Consider the following 25,450-nt stretch of genomic DNA (forward strand, 5'->3'; position numbering starts at 1 on the left):
TCTTTAATGCAGAAGGTATGGTTGGACATATAAAAAAATGTTATGTTGTCGTTGACTCTTATTAAATATGAATCCCCTTAGTCCCTACATCCCTTTTGTTTTCCGCTTAATTTGTTTATCATTACCAATGAAATGCTTCATGAATGCTAAGAGGCTTGGGTGAGGTACCTCCGGGTGTCTCATTCTCCGTGTTATGTCTAGACCCTAGGCTTGGGTCATGATGGATGTTGACTTCAATGGAGCCATAAAGTAGTTAGAATGATAGGCTTGAATGCATGGTTGTAAATATGGGAGTGATTGTAGTAGACTATTGATGACTTTTGTTAAGAGTTTCAAATGAGTGTATTAGAATGGTGATATAACTAATCTTGAATATGGTGCTGATGGAATGTGGGTGATACAGGGCGTATGATGAGGGATTTTTCGGTGGCTGCTAGAAGAGGGAAGGCAACGGCTTAGGCGGTTTCATCTGGTATGTTATGGTTTCCTTTGGTCATGATAATGGTTGGCATGGATTGGTTTCATATTTGTTGTATTGTAATTGACTTGATAATCCGAGTATTTGAGTTCCCCCCCAAGTTGAAGTGTTAGATTCTCATGTCTATCCTTAAGAATTTTTGAGTTCAAGTTATTCTTATGTCTTTCCATATGCATACATGTTCATGAAGTTTAATTTTAAAGTCATGTTTTATGTTTTATGATTCTTCTTTCCAACACTACCAAGTTTACCTTATTTGGATTCGGACTAGAAAGTTATGATCGTTTGACCGAAGCATGTACGGATATGATAGTTCGATAAGCCCACCATCCAATTTAATAACTCGCCAAATAATTCGGTGAACGGCGACCTAGCTCGCTGAATGGTGCCCGAAATCCTTTAGAAACTATTGGATTAGGCGAGCTAAAGTACCATTTGGTGACTCTCCAAATAGGTCAGTGAGGGGACCTCCAACTCGCCGATTTGGCTGACAGAACTCATTAAAATATCATTTTTCTAAATATTACAACCTAACAACATTCTTATACTCTCAAATCTCCTCCTACAAAAAAAATCCTCTCAAACTCATGAGATTCAAGGCTCCTTATTGAAGGCCAAACATCAAGATTTCTTCAAACTTTACTCTAAGGTATGTGGGTTTCTTCATTCATGGGTTCTTCCATCCATGGAGTCCCCAAAACCCTTTCCAACTAATTCCTTCGAATTCAAGTGTTAATTCTTTATGGGTACTTCTAATTTCTTATTACTAGAATGAAGCATGATTCAAATGGTGGTTATTAACTCAAATTGCATGAAATCGATTACTACCTATGAATGCCTTAATTTCCTATATTGGGTTAACAAATTTTCAAATGGGTATTGTTCAATCCATCTCAATTGCTAGATTATTGTTCAAATTATTGATTTTACGCTCAAGTAAGCATATATTACCACTCAGTTAAATGGATTGTTGAATTTCAAGTAATTTCCTATCTCAAGCTATTATGGAATTTTAAATGAATGGTGGCTTATTTGAAGTATGTTTTGAATTGACTCAATTGATAATGTTATTGCATGGTTCTTTGAAAAGCATGTTTTAAGGATGAATTGAATAGAATCCACCTCATTTTGCTATGTTTCAAATGAGTTTGACTAGAAATGTTTGACTCCAAATGAAAGTTTATTAAGAAAATGTCTATGTTTAAGGGAGTCTTGTGAAATGATTGAATGATGATGAAAGGACTTTCAGCTAAAGAAAGGATTCAATGTGAAAGGACAATTCTCACATATTTGAGTCAAATTAAATGTTTTAATGAGTTATTCTACCAAATATGATGTTTGATTTTTCAAGCTCTATGATATGACTATTTTGAAGTATTTAACTATTTCGTGGGGTTGACTTTATGTTTCATGATTTGTAAATTCTATTGAGAATTTACCTAGCACCAAGTTGGACTAGGGGAGAATACCCATGTCCCAGAACTATGTGTCACTATAGGTATAAAAGAGTTAGGGGCGAATACCCAAATCTCTAAGAGGTGAGTACCTAAATTATCAAGGCTTGGAGGTGAGTACCTAAATTATCAAGGCTTGGAGGTGAGTACCCTTGTCTAGGAACTAGGGGTGAGTATCCGGCACACACAATTGCTTAGGGGATCCACTTAGGCTTGACGGAGTCTACCCTTGCAAGTAGTCTCCCCTTTTCTTCTGGTGTAGGGGTAACATCGGGACTCCATAGTATAGCTCCCATGGTTTATGTCTATTAACGGTCCCTCTCACAAAGGTACAAGTTCCGTCTCCCAATGTTTAAGATATTTCCTATGATGTCTACTATAACAGTTCCTCTTATAAAAAGTTAAAACGTCTCTCCCAAAATGATTAAGGTATTTTCTTACTATAGCGATATCTCTCACAAAGTAAAGTATGTACTCTCACAAGGTTAAAAGTTTCTCCCAAAGGATTTATGGTATACTTCGTTACTATTCATGGTATTTTCAAAGTATATGTTTTCCTATAATAACTCATGATTTCCATTATGGTGGTTAAGTTCTTTTATGTTTTCATGATGGTTCCTACATTGCATTAGTTATGTCTCATGGTTTCAAATAGTATTTCAAATGGTTTCACAGTTTTAAAATGGCCCATTATATCACCTTTTGTATCATGGCATTCTATAAGGAAAATGACTTCTTACACTTACTTATGATCATCACTATAGTGTTTATGTTTTCATGTGACTCCATTATGGTTTCCAAATTGCATTTAGGGTGTTCATGAATTACTATCATGATTTAATAATTTACCTAGTATGTTTTCTAACTTGATCAATTGCACATTATTATAACATGCATTTCATTGCTCACATACTTAGTACATTCAAAGTACTAATACATATTCTTTGCCTACATGATATCACCATGTAGGCACCAACATTCCTTCTCGTCCTCCTCTATGTGGCTAGTTGAGATTGCTCGAAGGTTGCCTTTAGGTAAGTTCCCATGTTTCGAGGACGATACTCCTCCCTTTTCTAGCATATGTTATGTTGAGGCATTAAGACATCTATTTTGGTACTTCATTGTTAGCTTATTTGAGGGTGAGCTAGGGACATGTCTTAACCCCTGCCAAGTCTAAGACTAGAGGTATTGTTGGACAAATGTAAGATACATATTGACTATGGATGTTTGCTATGATGATTTCCTATAGTCCCTTTTTTCTAATTGATTGTCATTTCCTATGAAAGGCTAAATGAATGCTAAGAGGCTTGTTTGAGGTATCTCCAGGTCTCTCATTTGTCGTGTCATGTCTAGGACCTAGGCTTGGGTTGCGACAACCTCATTCAATATTAACTCTCTTAACCCATCAATATTAGGAACACACAAACGACCTTGGTAACATAGTACCCCATCTCCCACTTAGGAGAAAGCCTCAATGGTTGTTTTGGTAACCGACTTCTTTAATTCAACCAACACTGGATCATTGTCTTGTTTGGCTTTTACATCCGCCACAAGAGATGATTCCGAGCCATTATGTACAATAACACCTTCATCATCTGAGTCAACCAAACGCACACCTAAATGTGCCAATCTATGGACATCTATGCAAATTATCCATGGACAACTAACTAAGAGCATCAGCTACAACATTTGCCTTATCCAGATCATATAACATACTCATGTCATAGTCCTTTAGGAGTGCAAGCCACCTCATTTGCCTAAGGTTCAATTCCCTTTGGATAAAAAAATATGGCAAGCATTTGTGGTCAGTAAACACATCAACATGCACCCTATAAAGATAGTGACGCCATAATTTCAAAGCAAACACAACCGCCGCAAGTTCAAGATTATAGTTGGATAGTTTCTTTCATGCACTTTAAGTTGCCTAGAGGCATAGGGTATAAACTTACTTTTTGCATCGAAATACAACCCAAACCAACATGTGAGGCATCACAATAAACAACAAACCTATGTGAACCTTCAGGCAATGTCAAAATAGGAACCGACGTAAGATGATCCTTCAATAGTTGGAAACTCTTTCCATATTCTTTCGACCATTAAAATTTCGCATAGATGAAAACCCTTCAATATCCGTCCAATCCCAAAAAGCTTCTAATATTCGAAGAAGATATTGGTCTAGGCCAATTCTTTGCTGCCTCCATTTTCTTTGGATCAACCTTGATCCCATCATCGGACAGCACATGGCCTAGAAATGCAACTTTCCTTAGCCAAAATTCATACTTACTAAACTTGGTAAATAGTTGCTTGTCTCTCAATATATGCAACACAATTCTCAAGTGACCCATATGATCCTGCTCATTCCGAGAGTAAATCAAAATGTCATCAATAAACACCACCACTAATGTGTCCAAATATGGTTCGAAAATATGATTCATCAAATCCCTGAAAATAGCGGGAGCATTAGTCAAACCAAACAACATTACTACAAATTCAAAATTACCATACCTTGCTTGAAATTCCATCTTAGGAATATCACACTCCCTTACCCTTAATTGGTGCTAACCAGGATGGAGATCAATCTTAAAGAAGTAACCTTCCCTTTATAATGGGTCAAAATATCATCTATCCTCGGAATTGGATACTTATCTTTACGGTAACCTTATTCAATTGCCAGTAATCTATACACATTCGGAGAGACTCATCTTTCTTCCTAACAAACAACACGGTTGCACCCCATGGTGAAATACTTGGCCTTGTAGAACCCTTATCCAACAAATTATTCATTTTCTCTTTCAACTCCTGAAGTTCCGTCGGGGCCATACGGTAAGGATGAATAAAAATAGGTTGGATATTGGGAATGAGGTCTATGCCAAAGTCAATTTCCCTTTCGGGAGAAATACCAGGCTAATCATCGGGAAAGACATCGAGAAACTCATTAACTATAGAGAGCGACTCAAGAGTAGGAGTTTCGGAATCAACATCCCTAACTCGCACAATATGATAAATGCACCCTTTGGAAATTATTTTTCTGGACTTAAGACATGAGATGAATTGACCTTTAACCACCGAATCATTACCTTTCCATTCAAGAGTAGGCTCATTAAAAATTAAAACTTGACCCTATGGGTTCTACAATGAATAGATATATAAGCAGCATGTAACCAATCCATACCAAAAATGATGTCAAAATAGGTCATGTCAAGTTCAATAAGATCAATGGAATAACTTTGTGCAAGACCGAAACGGGACAATTTCTATAAACTCTCTCAGCTAATACTGAATCACCAATGGGAGTATAAATTGAAAAAGGTTCTAACAACACTTCGGAGCACACATCAAATCTCACAGCAAGGTAAGGAAAAAAGACAAGTTGGCACCCGAATACATAAACATCAAAGTTAAAGACATGTAACATATCCATGACCACATTAGGAGTCTCATCCACGTCTTGTCGTACATAGAGGGCATAGAATCAGTTGTTGTGTTGGCCACCCTTAGGTTGAGCTTGGGCACCTTGTTGCACTTGGTCTCCTTAAGGATGACCTTCTCCACTTTTGTTGGCAACATGAGGGCACTCGGATATCTTATGGCCCATCTTGCTATATCCATAACAAGCACTCATTCCCATTAAGCATTTTCCTCCATGATTCTTTCCATACTTTACACACTTAGGAAAAGAAGGGCTACTAGCATTCACACCTCCTCCTCCTTGAACTTTAGGGTATAGAACCCTATCCTTAACAAACTTGTTCCCTGAATGTTGGCCTTGTTGAAAACAGACACTATTACCAACACCCATCCGAACAAGTAGGGTCAATAGTTTAGCATTTAGTCCACCGATCCTAGCATTGGAGAACTTACCTTCATATCTGGCCCTCTTGAAATCCCTCATTCTCAACTCTTTGAGCTTTTCTCCTTCAATTTGTTCGGCGAAAGTCATGAGACGAGATATGTCCATCTCTTTAAAAAGCATGGTAGTACGACATTCCTTAGTAACTAAGTAGTACACTCCCAATATGAATTGACTCATTCTGGCATGTGGATCGATAACTAATGAAGAAGCATACTTGGATAGCTTAGTAAACTTGAGGGCATAGTCCCTTATTCCCATTTAGCCTTGTTGAAGATTAATGAACTCCAATACTTTGGCTTCCCTTAGCTCAAGAGAAAAGAAGCAATCAAGGAAAGCAAGTTTTAAGGCTTCCCATTCAATAGGAACTTCGTCTACTCTCTCCAACTTTCATTGAGTGTACCAAACTTGAGCAACACCCTTGATTTTGTAAGCCACCCACTTAAAATCATAAAAATAACACGATGAGCATATACATATGTGATATAGGAACCATAACTGACAATATGACCATGCGAACTATAACATAGAATCCCATTGTATCCCCATACAATGAATAAAAAGGGGAATCTACTTGTCAAGGTAGACTCTACCCGGCTAGGTGGGTCATGTGCATACGCTATATGTAGAACCACTAGTTAAGCCATGAAAGAAAAACTATGGTGGCACATAGTTTAAGGGATGAGAGGCTGCTACTAAGGCTTTTGGTAGGGCCCCCACCTCAAGTCCGCTCGGTGCTAAGTTAAATCCCATGCAATACATACATAGCATAGAAATCATAATGAACATATATCATAGACATGATCATAGATTTGAAATTCATAGTGTAACACCCCATGTTATTCTAGCCAACACTAAGTTTGAGGTCCATAAGAAAAATGGAGAAAAATGAGTGGTGTCTGTTTGTACGAGTCGACCTATGGGTCGTAGGAACTCCTATGGATCATAGGAAGGACTCGTAGCATTGGCCTTGAATTTGAAATCTGGCCAACTTTAGAAGTGAGTCTACGAGTCGACTGATTGACGACTCGTAAAGATGTTGACGACTCATAAAATTGAGTTATGGAGTCAAGGTCTAAATTATGAAAAATGTAGGCCTCGGTACTTTGGTTACGAGTTGACAGGATGGTTTGTAGAAATGACTCATTGAGACCATTGATACTTAGCCAAAATTTGAGACTCCAAGTCACTTCTACGAGTGAAGTTGATGACTCATCGAAGAGTCTACGAGTCATACACATAACCCATAGAAGAGATTCATAGACTCAGAGATTCGGTCTGAGAATGTTTCCAAGACAAGAAGGGTTTATGACCGGTAATACTTTCTATGAGTCTTAAACTTGACTCGTAGAAATTCTTACAGACTGTAACCCAGTTTTATGACTGCTCTTCTATGACCTATAGAAGTTACTACAAGTCAAAGAATTGATCTGTAGACGGCCAGGGTTGATTTTTTTAAGGGTATTCGTGTCTTTTTTCCACCTCTCTTAGACTAAATGACCCTTACTAATATACATAAACTTTATGAAACCACAATAGAAGTTTTGCTCTTGATTGGCGCAACATCATCCTCCTCATGCACTAAGCAAGATGTTCATGAGATCTCACAACTATTATTCCTCCTTTTATACCATATCCTCAAAATACATTATTGAATCACAACCTAAATCACTCTTTCCGAATCATATCGCATTTCAAATTTGACCATATATTCTTTTCATAAGTCTATCACTTCAATCTCAAATCCCGCTCTAACACTAAATCTACACAATGATATCTCAGTTGCATATATGCAGAACCAAGCACGAGTCACCACTATAAGTGAGAGAACAAAGTGAAGTGATAGGAACTATATTGGATCAAAGATGCATGATAGAAAATCAAGAAGTAAAGATTTTTCCGAACTGTCTTTATAGCCTCTCGAAGAAAATTAAAGGCGTCCCCATATTGTTATGTAAGACTCAGCTAGACCTATCCTTGTTGTGACAAGATCACCAAACCTAAGGCTCTGATAGTATTTTTTCATGATTCAAAATGGTCATGAGTGCACCCACACTTAACCTTCTAGGTAGGCGAACCAACGAATACAACTCCTAACTTACATTAGTTATTCAACCTATGAAACATGACAATAATGCAGAATCTCAAACCTTATTAAAGTAAGAAATAAGAATCCACTAGAGTCTACTACGTATGATTTCCCAAAACATGAAAGTCATTACATCAAGTACATCTAGTCCCAAAATACTAAGTTTAGATAAATAGAGTAATTTGTGTCTGAAAACTAAGGACACCATGCCATGACTGAGAAAATCCTGCACAAACTCGAAGACATAGCTCACCCTGAAATTTGATGTGCTGGACACTAGCTAGAGATGAGGGTGAGTCGAAGTTGTTGGTACAGAATTATGTGTGATGGCGCTTATCTATTCCCACCAGACAAATTGGCCTAAAACCTAACAATTATGGAAAGATAACACAAAAGCAATTTAAATAGGATAGATATAGATATAGATATAAAACGAAAGTCTTAATCAACTACAATAACCCCTAAATACTGATTGCCACATGTACAAAACTCTAATAAAAATAGAAATAAAAGATAAACACAAGTCTCAATGTCTTTGTTTCTCAAATAGAACAAAGCGTAAATAAAAAGGAGAAGAGAGATCGTTGGACATGAATCATCTACCTCTCAAAGTCACCTCAAAGCCTCGGATAAAGGAAAGGAATACAAAGTCATGGTCTAAGATCGGAACCTACACAAGTGAAGAAGCAAAGAGAGTACCAAACAACATGGTACTCACCAAGACAAATAACAAAACAAGGAAAATCTAATAGAACATAGGAATCCCTTTCATACCAACTTAACCTCCTCAATAGCAGGCCTGCACAGAAATCAGCCCAAGCTAGATTTCACAGTTCATATGGCTCATAGGTCAACAATAGCTCATCAACATCACCAAATAAGTCACATCGATAACAGGAATGTCAATCACAAAGACATCAAGGGGTATACATAATCTTATAATCTAGACTGGTATCAAATATATATCAGTCATAAGAACACCAAGAGGTAAATACAAGTCCACAAACAAACAAAGATGTGCAACGCAATGCAATAAAGTGTCAAGTATGATGATGCATGTCTGTCATATCGGTACACATCCATTGAATCTCTGTTTGAAACCCATGGGGAAATTTTTGTCCATGTAACCTGTCATAGAGTGTGTCGCCTGACCCCTCATATAAGACTTGCCAATGAGCTTGTGGTCTGACCCCTTATATAGAATCTTCCACAGAGCGTGTGGCCTATCCCCTCATATAGAACCTGCCACAGAGTGTATGGCACGACTCCTATTTCTTATTATTTCAACAAAGTATCTTACATCAGTTGTGCCACAGAACCAATGAAAATAGGCATGTTCACACAACCAATGTCATAAAATTCGGACAAAAGGGTCAAAATGGCTCAAAACTCCAATTTCAAAAACAAAGGGTAAATCTCAAAATTAATACATAAAATACATTACCCAGAGCATTCAAAAACTAATGGTGAAAATCATTTTGAAAATGGAGGTTAAATCAGTCCATACTCATCATTTTTAATAAAATCCATGTTCTTGAAAAAATTCTCAATACCTGAATCTGAAACCCTGACTCTAATCTAAAATATTTCTTGAAAAATATCTTACCCATGTTTAGAAAACTTTAAATATGAAATTTTATCGTAAATGGAGTTATAATCAACTTTGAAATCCTTAATTTATCAAACTTTAACTTTATCAAAAAAAATTCAAATTATACGCGATTAATATGATGAAAATAATCAATGAATCAATAATTTTATGACAAAATCAGTTTACCCATAACATAAAGATCCTAAATACACCTTTTTAATAAAAAACGGAGTCCAGATCGATAAAATCCCAAAATATTTCAAGAATTTATGGATAGGAAAAGAAAACTAGGTGAATAAATCATGAGAAAATGTCGAATTGAGGACCAAATACTAACCCCATATTAAATTGAGAAGAAATCCGCAAGAATCACTCTATTTTGAGCTTTACAACTCCCAATATGCTCAAAATAGCAAATGAACACAGTCTGAAATTTATATACCTGTACAACTCTATTTCACACCAGAAAACTAGCAACTTAAACTTTCACCAAATCAGTCGTAACTCCCTCATACGGTAGAGAAATGCCCCGATTCTTTTTTTAAAATGTCTCAAATAATGATACAGACCTGCTCGTTCAATTGAATCTCAATTTCTTGCTCGTTTGTTCAGTCAAATATTATTTCATATCAGTAAATAATTATTTCATATTTTCTAATAAAAATTCAATATCGGCTTAGTGAAAATGCACCAAATTTTGAGATAAGTCCTATAATTCACGCTCAAAGTTTAAAAAGTTTTGAAATATTTAAACTACTAATGAACCTTTTAGTTGCCACAATTTGTTGAAACAAAGTCAAAGCACTTAAAAAACTTAAAAACTCACCCAAAACTCATCTGAAAGTTTTCAAATATGAAAAAATACGCTACTAGCTTGGAGATGATATTTTGGACTCAATAAAATTATCGGAATTCGAATTTGAGGTACTCTTGAGCGAAAATCAAATTAGTCGCAACTAAACTAATTTTAGGCCTAAAAATACAAAATTGAGCTCGGGACCTCTAAAAATTCGACCAAGACCACTCCTACACCTAAAAGCATCCCTTAAATTCAATGGAGTAACTGAAATTCTATTCCGAGCATCAGAACCCTAAATGTTGATGAAAGTCAACTCTATGATAAAATATTCAAAAATTTCCAACCTAGGAACTCAAATCCACATTACAACTCTAAATCTAATTCCATCAAATATCCTAGACCAAATTACATATTTCAGATCTAATAGAATTGATGGAATTCCATTTCGAAACTCGTACATTCAGTTGGTACCAAAAACTACTTTTAAACACTTTAAGCCTTTAAAATCTCAAAACTTCCAAAAATAAAACTTTTCAGAGAATTTTCCAAAACTAACTTTGAGAAATGGTCGATTATGACTCGGGGCAACTACTTAAAGGGATAAAATGGTCATTTTTCAAAAATTACCAAAAATTACCTTCAAGTTCATTACACAGGTATACATGACCCACCATACGAAACCAATGGGTTCTTGGTCACAGCCAGCTAAGGCTAAATTTTCATTAAAGAGAGTTTCCACGTGGTAGAACCTCCTCAAGAAACATAAGGTCTGTCCCATTTTCTAGAGCTTAAAGTATTCCTAAAGGGCCTTATTTCTATCCCACCATACCATATGGCCTGACAAAGCTCAAGGAGCTCAGTATTCAAGTTCAAGATCTCTTAATAAGGAATTTATTTGGCCTAGTGTATCGACTTGGGTGCCCCAGTCCTATTTGTTAAGAAGAAGGACGGCTCTATGCGAATGTGTGTTGACTACACGTAACTGAACAAGATAATGGTGAAGAACCGTTACTCTATGCCTCGTATTGATCACCCATTTGATAAGCTTCAGGATGTCTTGGTGTTTTCTAAGATTGAATTGAGGTCTGTTATCATGTAACACCCCCTAAAAACGTTGTATATGATGTTCCAATTCTCGATAAAAATGATACGGCTTCTGTATTTTGGGTTTAACTTTTTATAGTATGGTCTAAATTAGGTGATTCAAATTTTTGAATAATCCCAACATCATTCCCTATAACTTGTGAAGACCATATCTTAAGATTCGGAGACTAAGTAGGACAAATAAACTAATCTTTTCAAGACCTGCTGTTGTGACAAATAGAGTATTTGTAAAAGAAAAATCATATCTCACTGTAAAATGCTTCAAATCAGTTTATTATTGAACGACATGAAAGACGACTTATATAGATACAATTCATATTAAGACATTCAATCCTAATTAGGAATTTATTTTGTTCAAACATAGCTCTGAAAAAAGGGTATTCCGTAAAAAGGAGATTCATCTCACCAACCATAGCAGATCTAGATCCATTTGAAATCACTCATGCCATCAATAGTCCTCCATTTGAAATTATCCATGACATCACAATACTTTATTAAATTTTTATATTTTCTTTATAATTATTTTAATTATTGTTAGGTCCCTCCTTCACACCTATAAATATCCACCCTACTTCATCATTTTATTCATCAAGTTTTCTCAAACAACTCTTCTCTCTATACACTTCTTTACTCATGCTCAAAATATAGTTATATCTTTTAGTAGTATAGAAATACTATTTCAGTGATCCATATACTCCGAGTAGTACACAAAATGTTCCGGCGAGGAGAAAGGCTAGGATTCAAGAGTGTTCATTAAGTCCTTCGATTCTGAGTAAAGCTTCAGATTCCAGATATGTAAGGCTTCAATGATAGTACATTTTACTCTCATGCCTAAAGTATTTTGATCATATGATAAATTATATTTATTTACCCAATTCTCTTCAAACTTTACTCTAAGGTATGTGGGTATTTATCCATGGGTTCTTCCACCCATTGAGTCCAAAACTTTTTCAACTAAATCTCTTGATTTCAAATAAGATTTTCTTATGGATAATTTTTATTTCTACTTAATAGCATGAATCATAGTTAAACTAATAATTATTGTTCGATTTTGATGCAAAATGATTTCATATATATGAATTAATGGTTAACAAGTATTTTCTCTATTTAGCTCTTTAAATGTTCTTGAAATTCTTGGTGGCTGTTTAAAGCATAATTTTTTTAATTGATGGATTTTAAAATATTTATTCATAATTTAAATTATATTCATGTATGAAATTGAAGTAATTTGAACCCACCTAGTTTTATTATGTTTTTAATGAAGTTTGACTTGAAAGCTTTGACTCCAAATAAATATTTATTAAAGCAATGTCTATGATCAAAAAGAAGTCTTATGAAATAAAAGAATGATGAAATGCTATGAATGATGGATTCTTTATGCAATAAGGACAATTCTTGCATATTTGAATCACCAAATATTTTAATGAGCTATTCCACCGAATATAATATTTTGAATTCTCAAGTTATATGCTCTAAATATTTTGAAGTATTAAACTATACCGTGGGCTTGACTTAGGACCGAATGAGGCATTAAGGTGGGATTTGGTAAGGGGAATCCTAGTAGCAACCTCTTGTCTCATTAACTATGTGTCAACATAGGAGCCCTTGTAGGCTTATTTTAATGGATCCACGAAAGCCCTTAAATTTAAAGTTAAAGAATGAATGTAAAATTAACGGAGTTCTACCCTAGGCAAGTAGACTCCCCAGCCAACATAGGGGGTTATGTTAGATTCCATTTAATAACTCACATGATATTAATGTCGGTTATAGTCAACTTCCCACAATGAACTTTTCAAATGTTATTTACATGATTACTCGTGCATGTATATATTTACATATGTATGATTTAAATGATATCTACTTGATTACTCATGTATACACTCATTTATGTACTTTACCTTATAAATGTCCTAAATATTTTACTTTGTAATGCATGCGTACATACTTAGTATATTTAAAGTACTAACGCATACTCTTTTTCCTACATGATATCACCATGTAAGGACCAGTGCTCCTTATCATTCTTCTCTACGTGGCTAGTTGCAATTTTGTTTGAGGGCTACTTTTGGTGAGTTCCTATGTTTCGGGAACAATACTCATTTATCTTTGTAGCTTATGATATATTGAGATCTTTAGACACTTACTATGGCATTTCTTTAATTATGATTGAGGGTGAGCTTAGGACTTGTCTTAGCCATGTTAAATCTAAAAATTAGTGGTATGATTGGACATATGTAAGTTGAACATTTACTATTATAGTTTTTGCTTGTTTTTTTATAATTACCTATGAAAGGCTAAATGAATGATAAGAGGCTTGTTTGAGGTATTTTTAGGTTTCTCATTTTCTGTGTCACGTCTAGGCCCTAGACTTGGGTCGTGAGATACCGTTAGCTAAGGATTAGAGTAGAGGACATCCCTAAGACCATAATTAGGACTTCTTACAGCCATTATGAGTTCCCAGTGATGTCTTTTGGGTTGACTAATGCCCCTGCCTCCTTCAGTGACTGAGATTCATAGTTTCATCAGATTAACAGGGTACTACAGGCACTTTGTTGAGGGCTTATCTACTATAGAAACACCTTTAACTAGATTGACTTGCCAAAATATTCTTTTTGAGTGGTTAAAAGAGCGTGAACGAGCTTTCTTAGGCTCAAAGAGTTTCTTACCTTTGCTCTTATATTGACTCTTCCAATTGAGGGCGAAGTCTATAGATTATATTATGATACACTCAGTGTTGGTTTGGTTTGTGTATTGATGCGGCGAAGCCAGTTTATAGCTTATGTATTAAGGTACCTTAAGTTTCGTGAGTGCAACTATCTGACTCATGACTTGGAGTTGGCGTCGATACCATTTGTGCTTAAGATTTAAAGGAATACCTGTATGGAGTTTGTTGTGAGATCTACACTAATCACAGGAGCCTTCAATACGTTATGAGTCAACAGAATCTTAATTCGAGAGAGCGTCATTGGATTGATCTCTTAAAGGATTATGACCTCTTTATTCTCTACCATCCAAGCAAGGAAAATGAAGTAGCAGGCGCCTTGAGTTGGAAGGAAGTAAGTATAAATAACCTAGCCTTCCTGTCAGTTGTGGAACAACCTTTGGCTTGGAAATTTAGTCCTTAGCCAACAATATGATTTAGTTAGACATTTCAGATTCTAGATGGGTGTTAGCCTGTTGGGAGTTTAGTCATCCTTACACAATCGGATTTGCAGTTATTAGTTTGAGGATGAGGAATTGGCTGCTCTTCGAGATTGAGTTTTAGGAGGTGATACCAGTTAGGCTACCTTAGATTTAGATGGAGTGTTGAGATTTGTTGGTCGTATCTGTATTTCAAGAGTTGGGGATTTGATTTAACTGATTTTATATAAGGCCCATGATTCCAAATATTATATCCATCTGGGCACAATAAAGATGTATTGCGATCATAGACAAAATTATTAATGGAGTGGTATGAGGAAAGATAAAAAAGACAATATATCTTGTTACATGTATTATCAGCAGGTGAAGGTCGAGCACTTGAGGCTTAGTGGCGAGCTTCAGAGATTACCTATTCCAGAGTGGAAGTGGGAGTGTATCACCATAGACTTCATTATGGGGTTGCCTCTCACTTCTAGAGGTGTTGAATATTTGGGTTAGTGTTGATTGATTGACCAGCAAACTTCTTTCTCGTTCATACTTCTTTCATTACCGAGATATTGGCTCATATCAACATTCGAGAGGTGGTTTGTCTTCATGGTGTGCATGTATCTATTATCTCAAACTGGGGTTCACAGTTTATTTCTAGCTTTTAGAGGAATTTTCAAGAGGATTTGGGAACCCGTGTCAATCTTAGCATAGCTTTTCACCAGCAGACTGATGGTCAGTCAAAGCGCACTATTCAGGTTTTTAAGGATATGTTGTGGGCCTGTATTATGGATTTAGAAGGTCAAATAGGACCAATTTTTACCTCTAGTGAAGTTAGCATATAATAACATCTACTATTCTAGTATTCAGATAACCCCATTTCAGGCCTTATATGGTAGGTGTTGTTGCTCTCTAATTGGTTAGTTTGAGTCTATGGAGCCTAGGCCGCGTGGTACAGACTTGATTTAGGAGGCCTTAGATAACTTGAGAGTGATTCAAAATAGGCTCAAGACAGCTCACAGTAGACACCAAATTATGTTGATCATAGGTGTCAGCCATTGAGATTTACAGTTGGTGATAGAGTATTCCTCTAAGTATCTACCATTCTAGTATTCTGATGCCCCATTTTAGGCCTTATATAGTAGGTGTTGTCGCTCTCTGATTGGTTGGTTTGAGTCTATGGAGCCTAGGCCGTGTGGTACATACTTGATTTAGGAGGCCTTACATCACTTGAGAGTGATTCAGGATAGGCTCAAGACATCTCACAGTAGACACCAGATTATGTTGATCATAGGTGTCAGCCATTGAGATTTGCAGTTGGTGATAGAGTATTCCTCCAAGTATCGCCCATGAAAGGTGTGATGAGATTTGGGAGCTGAGTCAAGCTTAGCCCCAGGTATATAGGCCCTTTTGAGATTTTGAGGATAATTGGTAATGTTGCCTATGAGTTAGCCTTGCCTCCGACATTCTTAGCTATCCATCTGGTTTTCCATATTTCGATGTTATGGTGATATGTTCTAGATAAGTCTTATGTGCTCCAGTATTATTCAGTTAAGTTAGATATCGTCTAACCTTTGTTAAGGATCCAATTTCCATTCTTACCAGAGATCTGACGAGGTTGCAATGCAGAGCCATTTCTATGGTTAAGTTATATTGGAGACATCATCCAGTCGAAGAAGCTACCTGGGAGACCGAGCAGGAGATGCAGGAGAAGTTCCCTATCTTATTTGAGCCTTCAAGTATTTTTTCACTCTTACTTTTAAGGATGAATGTTGTAATGACCTTTTATGTCATTTTTGAGTAACTGCATTTTTTAGTCATTTAGAGCATTTTTGTAGCGACCCTAAGTCATTTATGACTTATTGGCACTAACTTTCAGTTGTCTGGTCGTTCGTTTGGGATTTATGTCTATTTCCTTATTTTGGAGCTTTTGAAACTTAAATAGTTGATTCCGGTCAGTACATCAGGTAAAAGTCCTCAAAATGGAATTCTAATATTTTCATCAGCTCTGGATGGTCATTTTAGGCTAGTGACATAGTCAGCATGAGTGCAGAGGTTTTCGGTGAGAGTTTGGACCATTAGGCATATTAGTCTTTGAAATTTGGCCTAAGTTTGATCTTGGTCAATATTCTTGGAAAACGCACACGGACGAAAACTCTATAAGTGCGGTTAGCTTGAGAATATTGAGTTTGGTCTAGAATGATATTTTATGCTCTTCTCGAGACTTCCAATCTAATCTTGAGGCCCCTTATGGAATTGGCTAAAATGATACTTGGGTGTGGGACCTACTTTTTGTCGAGAAGACCTCGAATGGAAATTTCAACTATGTCGTTGAGTCTGGTGTTCCAAACAAATCCCCAGTACCCTATAGCAATCTTGGGCATTGGCAAAACTCAGCTGGTGCAGTAATGTCTGGTGCATTTTCTTTTGCAAACCTGGCATCACTTTAGTGACACTTGCTTAAATGGTCAGGTCATTTCTTAAGCAACGTAGTACAGATGAGCAGGTGTCACTTTATGTAACATCCCCTAAAAACGTTGTATACGATGTTTCAATTTTTGCCTAAACATGATACAACCTCTGTATTTTGGTCATAACTTTTCATAGGAATATCCAAATTGAGTGATTCAAATTTCTGAGTAACCACAAGATCATTACCTACAACTTTTATGAAGACCATATTTTAAGATTCGGAGGTTAAGTAGGTCAAATAAATTAATCTTTGTAAGGTAGGATGCTGTGACGGAAATGAGTGTTTATAGAAGAAAAATCATATCTCACTGTAGGTTTATCCAAATTGGTTTATTCTTGAACGATATGAAACTAGACTTCCATATCTACAATTCTTATGAAGACACCAAATCCTAATAAGGAATTTATCTTATTCAAACATAGCTCCCAAAACGAGTATTCTGTCAAAGATAACTCATTTCACCTACCATAGAAAGATCTAGATACATTTGACATCACTCATGACATAAATTGTCCTCCATTTAACATCATCCATGACATCAATATATTCCACTAAATTTTCAGATTTTTATTTATAATTATTTTATTTATTGTTAGGTCCTCTTTTCCATCTATAAATACCCACCTTATTTCCTCATTTTATTCATCAAGCTTTCTCAAGCAAATCTTCTCTCTATACACTTCTTTACACATTCTCAAATATAGTTTTAGTTCTTAGTAGTGAAGAAATACTATTCCGGTAATTCATATATTCCGGGTAGTACACAAAACGTTCCGGCAAGGAGAAAAGCTAGGACTCAAGAGTGGTCATTAAGTCTTCCGGTACCAACTAAAGCTTCGGTTTCCAGGTATGTAAGGTTTCAATGAGAGTATTCCTTCCACTCTCATGTCTAAATTATTTTGATTATATGATAAATTATATTTATTTTCTTTAAGCTTTACTCTAAGTTATGTGGTGTTTATCCATGAATTCTTCCATCCATATAGTCCAAAAACTCTTTCAATTAAGTCTCTTGATTTCAAGTAATATTTTTGTTATGGTAATTTTTATTTTTACTTAATAGTATGAATCATGGTTAAACTAATGATTATTGGTCTATTTTGATACAACATAATTTTATATGTATGAATTGATGGATTGCAAGTAATTTATTTATTTATATTTTTAAAGGTTGTTGAAATTCATGGTGGGTTGTTTAAAGCATGATTTTTAATTAATGGATTTCAAAGTATTTATGAATATTTATTTACATACATATTTGCAAGTTGAAGTGATTTGAACCCACCTAGTTTTATTATGTTTTTAATAAAGTTTGACTTGAAAGCTTTGACTCCAAATAAATGTTTATGAAAGCAATATCCATGATCAAAAAAGGGAGTCTTATGAAATGAAAGAATGATGAAATGATATGAATGATGGATTCTTTATGCAATAAGGACAATTCTTGCATATTTGAATTATCAAATGTTTTAATGAGCTATTCTACCGAATATGATGTTTGAATTCTCAAGTTATATGCTATGAATATTTTGAAGTATTAAACTATTCCGTGGGATTGACTTAGCACCGAATGAGGCATTGAGGTGGGATTCGGTAAGGGAATCCTAGTAGCAACCCCTTGTCTCATTAACTATGTGCCAACATAGGAGCCCTTGTAGGCTTAGGCTAATGGATCCATAAATAGTCCTTAAAGTTAAAGTTAAAGAAATGAATGAAGTTGACGGAGTTCTACCTGGCAAGTAGTCTCCCCGACCAACGTAGGGGGTTATGTTGGATTCCATGTAATAGCTCGCATGGTCTTAAATGTCGGTTATGGTTAATTTTCCACAAAATGAATGTTTTAAAGGATATATATATGATTTATTATGCATACATTAAATTATGTTCCATATTACATAAATGTTTTAATGTTTTCTCAATGTTCATGCATCCTTACATACTTAGTACATTCAAAGTACTAACGCATACTCTTTTGCCTACATGATATCACCATGTAGGGATCAGTGCTCCTCCTCATTCTCCTCCATGTGGCTAGTTGATATTCCATTGAAGACTACTTTTGGTAAGTTCCCATGTTCCGGGAACAATACTCCTTTATCTTTCTAGTTTATGATATGTTAAGATATTTTACTATGAAATTTCTTCTATTATGATTGAGGGTGAGCTAGGGACTTGTCTTAGCCCCGTTAAATCTAATAGTTAGAGGTATTGTTGGACATATGTAAGTTGAAGATTTATTATGATTTCCGCTTGTTTATTTATCATCATTACCTATGAAAGGCTAAAAGAATGCTAAGAGGCTTGTTTGAGGTAATTTCGGGTTCCTCATTCGCCATGTCACGTCTAGGCCCTAGGCTTGGGTCGTGACACTTTAGCAGCCTAACCATCGCTAAATCAGTCCTTGCTTTAGAACCTAGGGTCTTACTTTAGAGAGGCCTGCCTCTTCGGGGGACGTCGCTTTGCCACTTTTGCTATGCTTGGAGGTCTTTTTTAGAACCGAATTTCAACTTATTCTCCAAATTTCAAAACACTATATCTCTTTCATTTTGACTCCATTTTGGGTGATTCAAAGGTTGGATTTCTAGGCAATGTTGGGGGAACTTATTGGAGTGATTGGAAAGTGTTGGAGAGTATTCGTTTGAGGTAATTTCTACGTTGTAGTTATTGTCTTAAACCTTCTTCTAAACTTAAATGGTGATCTTATTGCATGACTCGATTTTGGATTGTTCTCCCCGAATTGTGCTCCATTTTGGGACACAAGTTCAGGAAGCTAATTAGGATAGTTTCATGGAGTCAATTTAAGAATTTTCGGCGCGGATCCCACATTTCTATTTTAGAATCCAAAATTGGTTTGTCTCTATTTTTAATAATTTTTGTGTTTAAATGACCGTATTAACACCGTGATACTATTTTTGATAGTGTGACAGCATCCCAGACTGTACGAAAGGAGAAAGCTTTGACAACTTGATTTGGACTGCGTGTAGTAGACTTAAAGGTAGGTTAGGGCTTTCCTCTCTTTATACTGAGCATGATTACGTAATTATATGTTAATTTGTGTGAATTTGAGGGTGAATTGGTAGTTGATCATGCTTAATTTGTAGAATCCATGTGTTAGGCTATTTTCGAGTATTTCAGGCAATACAAGCATGTTGGTTGTATTAGTTGATCATCCATACCTTGTGGTGTGCTTAATTGTGGCTTTTGTACATTGTTGAAAGCATGTTTGGCCTTAGTCTAGACTTAAACTAGTAATTTCCATAGGCTTGAATAATTTGGAGCCATTAGGCTTTAGAATCTCTCTAACATAGCTTCGGATAACATAGCTCCATGTAGACTGATATAACAAACTTGAGTCTGATAATCTGGCCTTAGCTAGGCAGTAATTATATTTTGGAACCTTATATCCATAATTCCCTCATTTTCTTCAGTTCCGGGTCATTTATGGGGTCCGCTCGTATTTATTTAAACTTGCGCACGAGTGTACCCGCCAAGCTTATATGCCCCAGTCGGATCTAGTTAGTTGTACTCTCTTTCTTTGTGAGTTAATACACTCTTGTGCAGTTTAGTTATATTTTTGCCCTTGTTTCTCGTTGTGTTTTAGATTCTAACATTTCTTATTACTTTTACTTTTCCTACTCAGTCGGCCTATGATTCCTACTAGCTACCTGTTGTTTTGGTACTCATACTAGACTATGCATCTGTTTTTGTGATGTAAGTCCAAGCACCAGCTACCAGAGTTGAGTTCGAGCCTGCTTCAATCTGATCCAAAGGCGAGGTTGAGCACACGACGTCATGGATTTACCCATCTCCTTCTGTATATATTATGACTAATCTTATACTTTTGGAGACAAATCTTGTTTCTGTGGTCCACTTTTCTGACTTGTATTCATTTTGTAGTAGCTCTATACTTGTGACTTCCAAGTTCTAGACGGATCTTTTATTGTATATAGTTTTGGTTTGCTTTCGCTTATTCTTGTTATTTATGTTATTTGTTAAATTTTGGTATAGTTTCTACCCTTAATCCCATTACTCATAGTTCTGGGATATGGGTCAGCTTACCTAGTAGTGGGTTATTTTATGTGCCATCATGAATAGAGAAATCAAATCGTGACATTATATCTTAATCATGTATTTTGATATTATTATATCTGATGTGTATAAGCATGACATGATATAATATTTGGATTGTTCATTTAAATATTTATTTTTGTGCAATAATTGGGATAATCTCAAAAGTTTTACTTAGTTTTAGTGACTCATAGCTTGTTGCTAACATTATTAGAACAATTTGAGTTTCATTTTGTGATTTCCTTGTATGAAAGTGAGTTATCCACTCTATTCAAATAGGTTGATTGTAATACTTTGATGCCTTATCTTGAGTGTTTGCGTTCAAATTATACATTGAAACTTTGTATAAGTTAATGTTATACTTTAAGATTTTTTAATATATGACATGAGTTGAGATCAAAGGAGCTTGACTTAGTTGCAGAAACAATTACAACTTAATTACAACTGTTAAATCCAATTTAAGTTTTGATGCGCTACAATCGCAAGCAAAAAGACTATGATTAGGAAGGGTTATAAACTGATTAACCTGACAAGCAGAAATTGATCTCTACGATCGCGACACTTATTCTTCCATCGCATACTTGCCTGACTTGGTTATATATGAACAATGACATATATTCATTGTTGATGTTATACTTTAAGATTTTTTAATATATGACATGAGTTGAGATCAAAGGAGCTTGACTTAGTTGCAAAAACAATTGCAACTTAATTACAACTGTTAAATCCAATTTAAGTTTTGATGCGCTACAATCGCAAGCAAAAAGACTATGATTAGGAAGGGTTATAAACTGATTGACCTGACAAGTAGAAATTGATCTCTACGATCACAACACTTATTCTTCCATCGCATACTTGCCTGACTTGGTTATATATGAACAATGACATATATTCATAATTATTATTTTTTTTCTTTTTGAAAAATGATGAGCTAGGTGATAGTACAATAGATTGATTTTGACATAAAATATTAAGGTAGAGATTTTAAGGTAATAATCTCTATCACCCCTTGATGATTATATATGCTCAATTTTGGATTAATTTTAATCATGATGTCTAAATTGAAATTTTTGACCTAGTTTTTTAATTAGGTAATTTAACTTTAACCTTGCAATTTAATTTCAAAAAAAAACTGAAACTTAATAATAGAATTATGATTGTATTTTTGTATGTTGTTTGATTTTATAATTTTTCACTTTAAGATAATCTAGGGGATAATAAGGCCCCATGAATATAAAGTGTGTAGCTGAATATAATTCAAGGGTATACGTATATTTTTTCCTTTTTATATTATCGTATAACTATATATGTGTGTGTGTTGTGTGTGATATATGCAAGGATGACATAACATAGCATTTTTTATTATGCCTTTAAATATTTGGTTTTGTGTGAGGATTGGAGGTAACTCGAGGGTCATACTTAGTCTTTGTGACTCATTCATTTATTACTTATTGTGGGTGTTAGATTTAACATTATTATAGAGATCTGAGCTCCATATTGCGATTTTATTTTATAGAAGTGAGATATCTATTGTACCCATGTAGGTTGATTGTAATATTTTGACCCCTTGTTTTGAATGTGTGTGTTTCAAATCATATTTTGAGACTTTTTAGTATGAAAATCATGCTCAATATTATTTGATTAAATAATAGATTCAATCTCTTATTGTATTTCGATTGATATTTGACTCTTATTTTTTAAAAAGTGAATCTCGTTCTAAGAATAGTTCTAAATAAGTTTAACGAGTTAATTAACATAAGAAATTCAAAACACTAAAAAGACTATCATGATCATGATTTTCCTATCCCCCATAAGGAAAGGTATTTTTTAATTCAGGTGGTTGTGAGTGAAAATGTACTTACTGATAATCGATGATGATGAACTCTTGGATTCTACTTCCATTTAAGGCATATGATGGAGGAGTGTCGTTTATATGTTGCCAAGAATATCTTGCAGCAATTAAGGAGTTGTTAGTAAGTTAGAATATTTATGGAAAATGAATTGTATATATGTGGTAAGTATAGTGTAGGGATATGTTGGCCAGTACCAAATTCAAAGCCTAGTGGTTGATAGTCGAAACTATCAAATGATGCAAATTTTAGTTGTGTTGGTGGTAACAAAGGTTGTTTGGAAGGTTTAACATTTTTTATTGGTTCAACAATTGTGTTCCGATTGATCTTCCAGGTGAAATGATGAAGGAGATTTCCATATGTCTTGGTTGAATCGCGGATATATGCCACGGACACCAAATATGTTATGAAAGAAACAAACGCGCCTTCATAATGTATGATATTCGTACCGTACATGAGAGCTTCTATTTGAGTTTTCTATAGAAATTTTAATAAAGTTAGATCTTTCAACTATGAGTGTTGTATTTGTAATAGTATTCAAAATATAAAACTAACGTCTAAAAGACAGATCACGAGTCTAGTGTGGAGGATATAAGGTACTAAAAATATCAAATAGTTAGTATAGATATTCAAAAGCTATTTGAATCTTTGGAAATGTTGTATTTCATATATATTAAATCTAAAGCACATGACTATCGGCCTTTGGGAGGTGCCTTTTGTAAATGTAGAAAACATCAAAATAAATAATGAAATAATAGCCAGTCTTGAAATATACCAAATTAGAACGTTGAATGTCTCAAGTGGTAGATTCCCAAACAGCAATGACTCAAATATAGAAATGAAAATAGATGAAGGGAGAGGAGAGAATTCAAGGTGAGCAGAAAAGAAATAGAAAAGTTGTGGAAGAAATTTAGGAAGAACTTTGAAAATTTTCGGTTAAAACAAAGAATAAAAGAGATTTGTGAACATCAGAAGGAGAGACAAATATATTAGAGCAACTAAGTAAAACAGAAATTCATTTTTTCTAATTGTGATAGTAGAAAATAATGCAATTAAGGGGGTCATTTTATTCACATTTTAGACACTATATTTTACATCAATATTGTATATGCTTGCCGCAATTGCAATAATAAAAAATGATAGATGTGCAGAACAGATCAGTGTGCTTGACAAAAGAGTACAACCTCTTACTAAAAAAGGCATAGTTCTCCTACTATTTAACTTTTTCTGTTATTCCACATAAAAATTACACAACCACATCCTCACTAATCCTTATGATTGAAAAAGGAATGTTATGTGTGCTTGAATAAATTTGAATGAAGCAAATCAGAGCGTATGGATAAATTCGAAACAATATGGAATTATTACCTCATGCCTATGCTATATTTTTTCGTTGGTTGATGATAATAGGTATAATATAAATAATCTATGCAACTTTAATAGCTCTTGGCCAATGTAATTTTTAAAAAAGAATAGTGTATTCCTTTGTCTCTCATATGGATTTCATAATTATAGTAAGCTTTAATAGAATTCTCTTGGATACAGTACAAAGATTTTAATTAGTATCTGAAAGCTATTGGCTCATATGCATGAAGGAATCAGAGTCACTCACACAAAAAAATCAATCTTTTGTACTTAACACCAGTCACTATGGTATCAGTATCACAAAAGAAGACTTCTTGGAATCCAACCAGTTGAAAAATGCAATTTCAACTCCAAAAAACAAAAAAAAATACATATCAATTAATCAACTAATACATAATAGCAAAACATTTAGGGCCAGCTCTATGGAATATCTATAACATATCAATTAATCAATCAACTATTCCAACATGTCTTGTAAGATTAAACAAATTATTAAAAAAAAGCACTAAGTAATAAATTGTATGGTTCCTCCGTATTGAGAACTATAAGAAATCTATAGCCTGATTAGTAGAAAACACAAACTAAATTCATTTTTGAAAAGACTTATGAATTGGACGAAGGACTATGATACAAGCCTTAGCAGATTTGTTCAACATATGTAGTATGCCCAATGGTATAGTAGTCAAGTTTGGATACAGTAGAGACGGGATATACAATTCAGAAGACACTTGAATGACTGGGAGGTAGGCAGATTTTGTTGAGCTAATGCAAGTACTTGAAGAATTTGAAGGAACTACTATAGACCATGACCAAAATTAAGGTTAACCAAATAAAACGTGTCTTACATATGACGCTTGTGTAGGCTTTCTAAAAAACTAAGAAATACTTCAATGTTATTAAAAAAAATTAAAATTTATGAAAGTAGAAGTTAAAATACTAATACTCCACCCACCAAAGCTCCTATTTAGGCATATTTGGATTTCTTTCGAAATGTACTTTCTCAAGCGTATGCACACTAATAACGGATTTATGAATCAAATAGAGGAAAACTGAAGCATGTATGAAAGCCTTTATCTATTTTCTAAGCCACTTGAGTTAGAAATCGAAGCTAGTATTGTCAATCTCACTAATTTAAATTTTCAGTGGTGTTTATAAAGAATATACTCCCGACCACTTATTTTGTCTAAGTTTCCCTAAACACAT

General features: G+C 34.8%; 1 long non-coding RNA gene across 5 annotated transcripts in view; it reads right to left on the reverse strand.

Moving 5' to 3' along the window:
• Positions 1 to 25,450, reverse strand: part of LOC129870877 (uncharacterized) — a 43,539-nt gene that overhangs the window by 17,011 nt on the left and 1,078 nt on the right. Inside the window, exons 3-4 of one of the 5 annotated variants that reach the window (XR_008762145.1) lie at positions 22,895 to 22,981; positions 8,125 to 8,238 (exon numbers count right to left, since the gene is read on the reverse strand). The exons of 2 other annotated variants lie outside the window; for them this stretch is intronic. This is a non-coding gene — a long non-coding RNA (uncharacterized LOC129870877). The remainder of the gene's footprint in view (positions 1 to 8,124; positions 8,239 to 22,894; positions 22,982 to 25,450) is intronic. 2 more of the 5 variants (XR_008762144.1, XR_008762147.1) reach the window with 2 other exon arrangements.

Source organism: Solanum dulcamara, chromosome 10, assembly GCF_947179165.1.
Source record: "Solanum dulcamara chromosome 10, daSolDulc1.2, whole genome shotgun sequence".
Taxonomy (NCBI): Eukaryota; Viridiplantae; Streptophyta; class Magnoliopsida; order Solanales; family Solanaceae; genus Solanum; species Solanum dulcamara.